The 12941-nt window shown below is 38.0% G+C and overlaps 1 pseudogene; it reads left to right on the forward strand.

Moving 5' to 3' along the window:
- Positions 1–7898: 7898 nt before the first annotated feature.
- On the forward strand, positions 7899–9538 carry LOC140527831 (inositol hexakisphosphate and diphosphoinositol-pentakisphosphate kinase 2-like; annotated as a pseudogene).
- The last annotated feature ends 3403 nt before the right edge of the window (positions 9539–12941 follow it).

Raw genomic sequence — 12941 nt, forward strand, 5'->3', positions numbered from 1 at the left:
ATTGCATGCACGGTGAAACTAATTGGCAGAATAGAAAAACATGAATCCATAGTAGTGGGTTTCTCCACAGAAGCAAAGGAGAGAACAACTTACTGAAATTACAAATATGTGAAAGTGAAGGACAATCTGGAATAAGAGAATCAAAAAGCAATATTTTTTTACAAGCAGAAATATTGATCTTGAAGGCAGATTGAGTACAGACAATTTAAAGATCATAGGTCTCCCTGAAGAATGGACAAGTAAGAACAACCTGAAAAAAATAGTATCAGAAAACTGCCTGGAACTTCTGAAAACAGAATCCATAGACCACCTCCAAAAAACCCCCAAACCAAACCCAAACAAACAAAACAACCTATGCTGCTAACTCCAAGATAAATAGTAGTGAAACATGGCAGTTCCAAAGCAGCGACAAACACGTTCAACAAGTGTCCAGAAGAAAGACCCTCAAATATAAAGAAAAGGGCATTTGAATAACACAAGACTTTCTACCCTTTACAAAAACTGCAGATGGGAATGGAATGATGTATCCGATGAGCAAAGGTCCTTAAGATGCAACACAAGGTAACATACTCAGAAAACTGTGTGAGTAGGTAATTCATTCTAAAAACATCATCTCAGATGTCAGAAACACAAGAAAGGCAAATAAACATAGCTACCAAAGAAAGGAAAAGTAATGTTACCACCACCACCCTCCAAAAAACCTAGAAAAACAGTTATGGGTTAAAAAAATGACAAAATGAAAACAGCAGGATCATTAAGAGGTTAATTTCTAAAATAAAACATGGAGAAAAGATAGCACTTAAACAGAAGTGACGGTGGAGAAGTAACCCTGAAACATTATGGAGTAAGTTTCATAACATCCTACCTACAAGTGAATCAATTGTGTGTATGTGTGTGTGTGTGTGTGTGTGTGTGTATGTGTGTGTGTGTGTGTGATCAAATTCAGAATGGGAGAGAAGAATGTACGTAATCAAGTCAACAAGAAACAACGAAGGGAAAATAGCGTCTGTAATTTCTTAGGAAGAAGATGTTATGAGAGAATAAGTATGATGGCAAAGAAAAGGACTGGAACAAGAGAAAAAGAAAGGAGAGATCTTGACTCATGGGTGGTGGTGGTGATGTGGTCCCATTGAAGAACCTCCGGAGGGGAGAAAGATATTTTATAATAGGAGGTAAAGACATTACAATGGTTATACTCGCAAGGAGTTGGTATTCATAAAGACCACCATCTCTGAAAATGTTGTACCTCTATGGACAGCATCCCACCTTAAGGGAGAGGAGGTGGATGGAAATCAGAACTCTGGAGGCAATTGACATCCAGAAGGGTGGGAACTTATGGACCTAAAAAAGAAATTTCATGGCAAATGGGAAAAAATGATCATGGGGGAGAGCAAGGGGTGAAAATGAACTGGATGATCTGCAGCACAGAAAAATTTCCAATCTGAGGAAATATTTCTGTCCCCTCTATCTCCTTTAGGTATTGTTTTTTTTCCAAGAGTTAAAGCCCACAGAGAATAAAGGATAGGGGGCAAGATCTACAAAGCAACAACACAGAAATTGTTTAGAAGAAGGAACTTGAAATAGATACTTTAGGAGCTTCAATTCACAAGGAACACAGAGACTAAAGAAGTAATAAAGCATGAGAACAAATCAAAAAGTAGAGACTTGGAATACACAGTAAGGAAGAAAATTAATAAAAAGATTTGAGGAAAGAAATCTTTTTTTAGAAAAATGTGCTGAAAATTAAAAAAAATAACAAAATAAATAGGAGAGGAGTAAGAGGAAATTTTTTACTTACTTGTTTAATTGAGAGAAAAAATTGAGGAAGAATTGTGTAACTAGGTAAAAGGAAGAAAGAACTAGTAAAATAAATAAAACTGCAAATCTTGGGAAAGTGGTGACAAATAGGATGACAGGGTTTGAGAGGGGAAGAGAGCCTCTTGGAATTGGGTTGCCTTAAATTAGATTATGCAAAAATAAGTGAAGAGACAAAGTGAAGAAGAAGTCCTGATTTGAGAGGAAAAAAGCAAAATAAGAGACAAATGGATAAAACACAACCTAAATCTCCTCCCTTTAAATGTGAATGGATTAAACAATTCAATAAGAGTTACACATTGGATAAGAAAACAAAACCTCACACTCTATCGCTTACAAGAAATACACCTAAAGAACAAAAACATTCACTTATTAAAAATAGAAAGGCTGATGGAAAACTTTCTATGTGTCACATGAATCCAAAAACCAAGAGTTGCGATCATGCTATCAGACAAAGCAAAAACAAAAACTCACAACATTAGTAGAGATTAAAAGGAAATTCTATCATGCTAACAGGAACCGCAGACAACAAACTGATATCGATGTTAAATTTATGTGCTCCAAATGTCTTAGTATCTAAATTAATAAGGGAAAACTTAACTTGAATTATAAGAAGACATAGTAATATAATAATAGTAGGAAACTACTATGTCCCTCTGTCAATTTTGGTCAAGTCTAACACAAATGTAAGCAAAAATGAAAATATAGAATTGAACCAGAGCTAAGAGACTTATGGCTTGTTTTAAAAAGGGCTGTTAAAGAATAAACATATTTCTAAGCACCACATGGAACTTTTACCAAAATTGACCTAGTATTAGAGCACAGATATTACAAATGATTGTAAAAAGACAAGTAGTAAACACATACTTAGAGAGTCATAAAACAAATCATAGAAACAATGAATAATTATAAGAGAAAAAATTATAATCATAGAACCACATAGCATAATTTCTGAAATAAAGACAATTGGGAGGGAAGTTATAGTACTAAAAACATACATTACCAAAGTAGAAAATGAGAGAATTAATAAGCTGAATACACATAAAATGGAAAACCAACAAAAACTCCAAAATAGCTATAAAAGAGGAGATATTAAAAATTAAAGGAGAAATAGATAAATTGGAAACAAACAAAAAAGTCCTCTGGAAATGGTAGCTAAAAATAAAAACTGATTCTTTGAAAAAGCTAGCAAAATGGATAAATCTTTAGACAACTTGATTAAAAAGAAATGGACAGAAGTTATGAGGCACTGGCCATTGTCAGTCCCTGGTCAAATTGAAGAGTGCCCCCCCCCCCCCCCCCCCCATCAAACTGATGTGATACAAGGAATTTGGCTAACTGAAGAAGCTGACACTCCTTCTGTGGCCCATAAGAGAAGAACTAGCATACTCTTTGAAACTCTCATCTCTTGTAGCCTTGTTTTCCTTTCCCTTGCACCTCCCTTAGGGTGCTTCAAGGGGAAGGAGGTGATAAGAGAAATCTCTCCTCTCATATGCAATAGGGTAGCATGTCAGAAGCACATGACAATATGAAACACGAGTTTGTGTGTAGACTGAGAAAGAAGTTCAATGTCATTTTTTCCTGAATCCCAACCTCCTGTGTAAAGGAAGGGAATTTTGAATTCTCAGGGAAGTATAATTTTAGAATCTAACCTTCTATTAGAGAAGGGAAATTTCCTGGGAAGCACCAGCTTCAAGAATTGCTTCCAAGTTCAAGAGTTCCTGAGTTAAAGGGTTTGGGTAGTTTACTTTCTAGATAGATAAGTCAATAAACCAATAAGCATTTACTAACCACCTACCATGTGTAAGGCACTATAGTAAGCACTGTGGATATAAAGACAGGACAACCTCCCTCCCCCTACCCCCAACACTTGCAGATTTCGGATGTGTGTTTCTCCTTGGAAAATGAAGAAGACAGTTCATATGCTTCCTGTGTAGAGTCCTACTTGGAAAGGGAAATCAATGAGGTAATCAGATAATATGGATCTGATTAGAAGAGAGTGTGATCAATCCTATTTACACTAGTTTGAGTCAACAGTATTAAATGTAGTAGAGGTCAAGGAGGATGAGGGATGAAAAATACCATTAATGATGTGACTAATTATTATTTATTAACCTTTGAGAGAACAACTTCAGTAGTCAGGATGAAAGTCAAATTATAAGTTGTTGAGGAGGTGCTTGATAGTGATGTAAGGGGACTTTAGGTGTAGATAGCTTTGTCAGGAAGTTTATCACTGAGAGAGAAAAGAAAGATAGTTGCTGGATGGGATAACAGAGTCAATGAAAGACTGTGAGTTTGGCAGGTATTGGTTGTACTAGATGACCTCCAAGTTCCCTTCTGACTCATTCTATAATTCCATATTTCAAACACCTTTAGATAAGATCTATTCCTTTTCCTCATGGAGCTTTCAATCATTGAGAAGGGTAAGTTATAAGCAGATCTAATGCTAAAGTCAAACATCCTGGCAAAACCATTGTCAACAAATTCCTTTTCTTGGGAATTGGGAGAGTTCCATTCTCTCACAACCTATGGGCAAGTTGTGGTATGTGATTGTGATGGAATACTACTAGTAGTGCCATAAGAAATGATGAGCTTATTGATTTAATATTGGAAATTTAATATTGATTTAATTATGGAAAGACTTGCATGAAATAATGAAGAGTGAATTGAGCCTAACCAAGAGAACTTTGTATACAGTAATGATATTGTTTTAAGAACAACTTTGAATGTCTAAGTCATTTTGACAATAATAAATACCTAATTAGCTACAAAGAACCTATGAAGGAAGATGCTATCCACATCCAGAGAAAGAACTGATAAATAGAAGTATGTATAGAAGGATTTTACATGTATCATATATATTTATACATACATACATACATACATATATTTTATACACACGTATATTTGAGTCTAATGGTAGCCATCTGTAGGGTAGAGTGGGGAGGGAAGAAAAAAGAAATTTACAGATAACTTTATCATATATTTAAAAGGAATAGCAAATACATTTTGCAGTTTCATGTATAATCATTTTTATTCTATATTATAAAAGTGCTTGTTTTATTTCATAAATTCAAAATAAAATAATTTTTTTAAAGGATAAAACACCCACCCTAAGGAATATGATCTGCTTCGGAGATAGAAAAAAGCCAAATCTTCTAGCGGTCTGTTAAAACTGGTCTACCTGGTCTGATTTTCATTTTTAGATACGATTCCATATTGATCATTCAGTCTGCTAGATTTGTGACATTATGACATTTGTGGCATAATCAGAGCTACGTGTCAGGGCTTTTTACCTTATTATTATTTTTAATGATTTATTGGTCTTTGAGACAATGCCTACCACATCACATGTCAATGGAAGCCTCGAGCTAGGTAGTCTCCACATGATAGACAAGTTTCACTCAAGAACCATTCAGGCTTTTTGCAGCAATCTCAAGAGCTCCTGTTATCTAAAATACAGGAGTCAAATAACGTTGTCCTCCTTGAGATTTCCAGGAAAATGTCATTTGACAGTCAATTTGGAAATTCTTGTCTTATGTCTGGGACTACAGCTTGACACAGTTAATGGTTTTCAGACAGTCAAGTAATGAAAACGAGGATAGATGATATTTCTAGGAGCCTTTTTTTTCTTAGAAAGGATATTTCAAATGTTCCTTCATAAAATTCCCACAAAGAAACCAATGCAACTACAATTGTTGTTATTTTACAGATGAGTGACTTGCTCCTGACCACAGATGGTATCTAACAAGTGGCAAAGTCAGGATACAAACCTAGGTCTTCTAATTCCACATCTGGCACTCCTTTTCCTATGCTGTGCTATCTTCGTCTGGGGCTGTATCCAGTCATCCTGGTCTGTATCTTGTCACTGGATTCAAATGGCTTGAGAGGAGAAAGTGAGACTGGTGCCTTTGCACAGACCTGCCTCACTTAAATCCCAAACACTTGCAAGTCATGGTATCACCTTCTTGATGTCATGATCCTCTTTGAGAATGAAGAACAAACAACAGCAACAAACAGCTGTCTTCTTTCACTATAATACAAGAGAAGTAATAGTCTTGCTGCTGCCCTGATAAGACCACATCTAGAGTATTATATTTGTTTGTACTTAATACATTTTAGGAAAGACACTGATAAAACTGGAGAATGTTTAGAGAAGAGAAACCAGAATGGTGAAGGGCTTATGATCATGTCCAGGAGCGTGCTAGTAAAATTTTTTAACAGCCGTCCCTCTTTGGGGGGTGAGGTGGAATGTATTCAGGACACACTTTTAAGTTTAATCTACATTATTAGCACTTTCTCCATCACTTTCTTAATATTAATAGCTAACATTTTTATAGTGCTTGCTATGTGGAACTGTGCTGAGCACTTTATTATTATCTCTTCATAATTTTATGATAATAACTAACTATATTTTGTAATTATTATAATTATTACCTCCTTACAACCATCCTGGGAAGTAGGTGCTGTTATTATCCCCTTTTTACAGAGGAGGAAACTGAGGCAAGCAAAAGTTAAATGACTTGCCTAGGGTTATACAGCTACAAAGCATCAGAGACTGAATTTGGACTCAGATCTTGCTGAAGTCTAGACAATCAACAAAACAATAAATCAAGCCTTGGTTTGTAGTGTTTGCCAATTTTCAAGGTGTCAATACACTGAAAATTTAAGAGTTGGCTCCTACAAACCAGTATGAGCTAGCGCTAGCCCACTGCTGAGAGTCATGCTGTAGAAGAATCAGTTGAAAGAAAGGAGACTATTTAGTTTGGAGAAGGGGATATTTAGTTTGTGAAAGAGAAGACTTGGGAGAGACTCTATCTGCAAGTATTTGAAAGGTTACCACAAAGAAGAACTGGATTTGTTCTGCTTGGTCCTAAAGGGCAGAATTATTTGGGAGTTGAAGAGAGGAAAATTCAAGCTAAATGTAGGTTTTTTTTTTTCTAAAAGCTGCTTAACAATCACGTCTATCATAAATGTAATGGGCTGCATTAGGAGAGAGTGGGATCTTTACTCACTTAATGACCTCTTATTGGGAATTTTGTAGAATGGATTCTTGTTCATGGACAGACTGGACTAGATGTTCTCTGAGGCCTTCCAACTCTGAGATTCTTTGATCCTGTAAATGACACCACTGAGAGAAAGAGCACAGGGCATCCTGAATGCTGTCCTTGATTCTATAGAATCAATGGTTTGCCATTTCTTTATCCAGCTCATTTTACAGGTAAGGAAATAGAGGCAAACAGGGTTAAGTGACTAGCTCAGGGTCACACAGCTAGCAAACGTCTGAGGCCAGAGTTGAACTCAAGTCTTCTTGACTTCAGGCCCAGCACTGTATCCACTGAGCCACCTAGCTTCCCTTCACCTGAAGTAGGCTCAGGGTACAAGAACACATGCAATTCATATTGGTTAAGCTGTTATTATACCAAAAAAGAACAACAGTAAGTGGCAACAACAATTGCTTTTCATTATTTTATGAAAATTGTTCCACATTTCTCTAAAAATCATCGAGCTCATTATTTCTTATAGCACAGTAGTTTTCCTTCATGATCATATACCACAACTTGTTTAGCTGTTCCCCAGTTGACAGGCATCCCCACAGTTTCCAGTTCTTTGCCACCACAAAGAGAGTGACTATAAATTTTTTAGGTTCTTTTCCTGAGAATTGTTTTTACTTAACTATGCATATTTGTTGCAAGGTTTTTTATTTGCCTCCCTCCTTCCCTTTCTCCCCCCCTTCCTTTCATCCCTCCCTCCTTCCTTCCTAATGGAGGGATGGGAGGGAAGTAGATTTTTGCTTATTAACAAAAAGATTTTTGCTTATTAAAAAAAAAGATGGCTATAGTGCTTTGTGATCCATTAAATTATTTGCATATGACTATTTTCAGAGTTTTGAAGGAAATACTGAGAAATTATAAAAGAATTATTTGATTTTCTTTGTAAGACTAGTGGCCAGCCCTGGGGAGAGGGGAGAAGGGTGGGAAAGAGTAGGAGCAGAGAAGAGTAAGTGGGCAGTGGGCAGCATCTGCTCCCATGGGAGTTGAGGTTCTGCTAGAGTCCAGAAGGAGGCAGAACCTGGGGACACTCTCATCTGCTGCAGGGCTGGGGAATGGGAACAGGGGCTAGCCATCTTGATGAGACTGGCCAGCTCTCATCAGTCTGTGGGACAACAGTAGCCCCCTAGGCAGGTAAAAGAACACCCTTTCAGCTCAGGGAAACTGTGATGATTTTGTGTTTTTGAAACTGAGTCAACAGTTTCAAATGAAAATGTGATATTTGGGAACAAAAAAGCAACTTGGCTGTTGACTTTCTCATCAGAATTTCAAGTGCTTGTGTAAGCAGGAACAAGTTGCAAGTTGGGAGAATGTACTACCCTAAGGCTATTTACTTAACTACTGTTGACATATAGATCATCATTTAGTTTTTCTGATCATGTCCATCTCTGAAATAATAAATGTCATCCCTAGATTTTTTGTTGGAATTGAAGAGGGAGAAAAGATGAGTTAGGAGATCCCCCCAAGCCTGGAGGTTTTCAGCATTTCTGTGGACATACAGATGAGGAAGAAGATTCTCAACCAGAAAGGCAGATTGTGGTTGGAATATGTTCCATGGCAAAAAAAAAAAAAAAAAAAAAAAAATCTAGATCAAAACCAACTAAGGAAATTCTAGAACATCTCCTTGTTTAGATATGTCATAGTAGTGATATTTGAAGAGTATGTTATTTTGAATGAACCAATAGACAACTGACCCCTTTGTGATTATCTTATGTCTTTCCATTCTAAAGGATTTCCACTGGATAGAGCAATTGCCTTTACAAAACCGGGAGCCCATTTGTAATCAATGTGATCAGTTGTATATACAATATCGTATACAAGACAGGAGAGAAGTTTATAGTATTCTTCAAGCTGAAGGTATTTGTCTTTCTTGTTATGTAGTTTTTAAACCATGGTCCAAATAATCCCCAACAATGAAGTCTAATTGAAGGGGAGGATTGTGTAGAAGTAAATGGAGTTTTCTAAAAGCTATTTGTAGAAAAATTCCTCAGTCATGAGCATCACAATGTTTACATTTATTATCCAACATCTGTTGGAGGTGGAAGCCAGAGACTTTTTAGGAAGATCAGAAGCAGGAGTAGTGTTTATTTCTCAGAAAGCTGCATGAGAAAAACAGGCATATACATTTAAGAGGAGTTCAAACCTACAGACGGCACTGATGTCAAGATATACACAGTAGGTCTGAATTATGCTCGTACTGCAGCATGAGAATCCCCTGCACTTGATGGCAAAGTAGAACGGGATAGTGAAGGGAAGGAAGTCAGATACCCTGTTATCCTCAATGCTAGAGAGAAGCTAATTGATTCATTACATGCCAATGCACACCCTTATGTCTGTGATGCCAATGACTTCAGTTTTGTGCCATACCTGAGGATATGGGTTTCTCAGCCTGAGTTAGAGATGGTTCACAACAACTGATATGAGGCATGGGTGTCAGTGACTGAAAAAGATGAGCACAGTAGGAGTCAGAAAAAGTCAGGGACAGAGGACAAAGGTGATGAGAGAAACTGTTTACAGAAACCCTCAGAAGATGGGAACATAGAACTCAAGAGAGAATGGCAGCTGCTTTGATCTGAGAAGGGCTTTTCAGCTGCTTTTCTGGGGACTGTGTTGATGGGAAGTGAGGCACTGCTTTCCTGGAAACTAATTGGTTAGATACTGTTCCTTGTTACAATCTACATCCTGAAAGAGGAGAAAGTTTTCAGGAGTTTCCTTCCTTATGTGTCTCATTGCTAGGTTTCTGTAAGTATGTGTTAACTCTCCCCCATCAACACTATAAACATTGATAGGAGAATGTGACTAAAGTTATTGTAGACTGTTGTATCTTGATTATTTCTGCCATTACTTTCTGCTGAAATATTGTTATAACTTTTCTTATATTTGTTCTCTTGTTTAGAAAATATTTTATGCTTAAGAGTCGATAGTGTCATTATGACTACCTTGTTTAAATGGTGACCACACTGGTGAGGTCTTAGCTTAGGAGCTACCGTGTTTAGTAGCGGTATCTCCTCTTCCTAACTTGAGTTTTTCCTAGGTCTCTGAGAATCAGTAGTAGTGGCATGGTTGCGCCCATGTCCAGCCCCACTAGTGTGGGAAATCCCTCAATACCTGCCAGTGTGAGTGCAGGTTGTGAGTAGTAAACCAACTTGGAGAGAGAGAAGTGGGTGTTGGTGCAGATGCCACATCAGACATACTCCTACAGTCTACAGTGCCACCCCTCACACTACGTGTGAAATGTAAGAAGAGCTGTTCCATACAAGAAGTATTAGAATTGTTTTGCTCAACCGCAGAGGTTGGAACCAGGAACAGTAGGTAGGAATTATAGATAGATTTCATCTCAATGTTTCCTAACAATTAGTGTCCAAACAGAATGGGATGCTTGAGGAAGTAGGGGGTTCTAGCTCAGTACAGTTCATTAAGCCAAGGTTGGATGATTAATTGCTCAGGACAACCTACACAGCATCCTTAGTTAAGTGCAGGTTAGACTAATCTTTGAGGTCCCTTCCTGTTCTGAGATTTTATTTTGTTTTCTTCATTCTAATTAGCCAGCAAGATCAATTCCCTTATTTTATAGATAAGGAAGCTGAGCCTGAGAGCAATGAAGTGACTTATACAACTGAACAGCTAGGAAGTGTTTGAGATGGGATTTAAACCTAGATCTTCCAGATTCCAAGTCTAGCTCTTTATTTATTCCACCACTTAGCTGTCTCACGACAGGGGAAGTATTTGAAACAAGGTTCTTTCCTAATCAAAACTTAGCATTAGCATGTTGTTGATGTTACTCTGTGCTGGAAAAGGCACAAGCGAGGTCTTGTGTCTTCTTCATGATGTGGGTTAATGACTCATGGAGCCCATGACAAACATGGCACTTGGGGCAGTTTTCAGGGGCATGCAGGCCCTTCATTGACATTATGCTTCACTACCTACCATGAGAGTAAACATATTGACCCTAAATCCCAGATCAGGAGCTAATGCATGGCCGCCCTACCCCTGGCTCTACTTGGTGCCACAGATGCTCAGGAACTTTTAGGTCTCAGTAGATCCCAAAGGTACTTTGAAGAGAGCCTATGCCATTACTGAGGAAAGCAGTGCTTCAGCTATCCATTGATCTCTCTTTGGGGATTCTATCCCTATTTTCCCTTTCCTTTTCTCAGTAACAGCCTTACTAAAAATTACAGACACCTGTTTAGGTGTTGTTACAAAAGACTGCTATATGACATGTATGCTTCTTTTTTTTGTTCTTCAGATTTAGGTCCTTATACTCTTCTTGGGTCATAGGTGAATAAGCTTGTTGTCAGAGGCAGGTAACATAGGTTTGGTTGGATGCCCCAAGTTTCCTCTGTTTTTCTACCTCTGAATTTAATTCAAGGAAAGCCAGCGAATTGAGTTTCAGTCTTATTAGAGAAATTTTAGTTATGATTTCCAGGGAGAGTAGACCTTTGAAGCACCTGCATGTCAGAATAACCCTCCCATTATGAGTTTATTAGTTTCAGGTCTCATTAATGAAAACTTGTTAATGAAGGCTCCTTCTGAGGATAGCATGCACACCAACTTCTACCATACTCATCAGACAACCATTATTTTTTGAAATGATTTTCTTGTTTCATTTGCTAGTTCATGACCTGTTCAATGGGCCATCTTTGCTTTGAAAGAAAAGGAGAAGCAGAGAAAATGAACCAGGACAATTGGTGCATGTCAAGAATTCCACTGAAGGTATTAGAGCTGGACATCCCTTGATCAATATGGTGTACCAGAGGAAATCCTGAGACTGTGGGCAGATTACCTGCTGGATTCTATGTTCTCTCAGATGGTTTGAAATGTCAGCTATTTTCCCTTTCTTTCATTTGTCTATGACAACTTTCCCCGGGAAAAACAGTCAGACTTGGTAAAATATCCTTAAAGAGCTTCCTGATCTATGGGGTAGGTCAAGTTATGGAGATGACTTTCAGTCAGGTTGTCCTGAATGACTTCAGTTTTCCCTGTGGACATTTCCTTCATCTTGTTTCCTTCATCAGTTTCCAAATAAACTGGAGAAGGACAGAGCCTGACATGTCTTTGTATCTCCTATAGAACTTTGCACATAATTTCTCTGTAAATATTTAATGCTACATTAATATGGTATGGATGAGGGCCAGTATTGAGCCCTGGACATCACGGTTTTATAGAATGGGTGGCATTGTTACCCATAATGCAACTGGAGGAAGCTTTCCAAAGGTACAGAATGGATCCTGTCCCTAGAAGAGGTGAAATGAATGTCAAGAATTTGGGTGAAAACTTTGGTTTATCCAAAGTTTTTCTGGTTTCTTTGGGTCAAGACATACTCTACTGGGTGTGTCTGAATTGTTTCTTTCTTATGACTTGTGAAATCTTGAATTAAAGTCTCAGAGTGTTAGCTTATCTGATCTGATAGGGTTCTTGCTGCATTATTGCTGCTGTTTCAGTAAGTGCATTCTTTCCTACACCTGGGCTGCTCATACTTTGCTGAGCAGAGCATCTTGTGAGTAGTTACTGGGAAGCTGCCTAGTATAATGGAAAGAACACTGATCCAGGACTCAGGAAATATGGACTGGACTTCTGGCTCTGCCATGCACTTGTTATTTAAAATGAGGCAGGCCACAGGGTCATAGAAGGAGAGCTGGGAGGGACTGCAGGCATCATCGAGCCCAACCTCCTCATTTTTAGAGATGAGGAAACAGGGGCTCAGAGTGGTGAGACGATCTGCTTGAGAGTGCTCTCCAAGGTGAGAGATGAGGCCTTGTGATCCCCTATCCAGCACTCTTTCATCTAACTTCTCTGAGCTTTAGCTTCCTCATCTATAGAATAGGAATCTTGAACTACCTGCTGACCCTACCACATTGTACAAGAAGAGAGGTTGGTAAATGGAGTGCTATGGAAATAGAAGTGGTGTGGTGGTTGTCAGTATGGCTGTCGTGTTGGTGATTGTCATTGTTATTTAGGCTGACCTTTTGTGAGATCAAGATTAGTTTTTATAGGAAAAGTGTATACATTCATGTATATTGTTGTTGTTTGGTTGTTTCAATAGTGTCCCACTCTTTGTGACCTCATTTGGGGTTT

This window comes from Notamacropus eugenii, chromosome 1, assembly GCF_028372415.1.
Source record: "Notamacropus eugenii isolate mMacEug1 chromosome 1, mMacEug1.pri_v2, whole genome shotgun sequence".
Taxonomy (NCBI): domain Eukaryota; kingdom Metazoa; phylum Chordata; class Mammalia; order Diprotodontia; family Macropodidae; genus Notamacropus; species Notamacropus eugenii.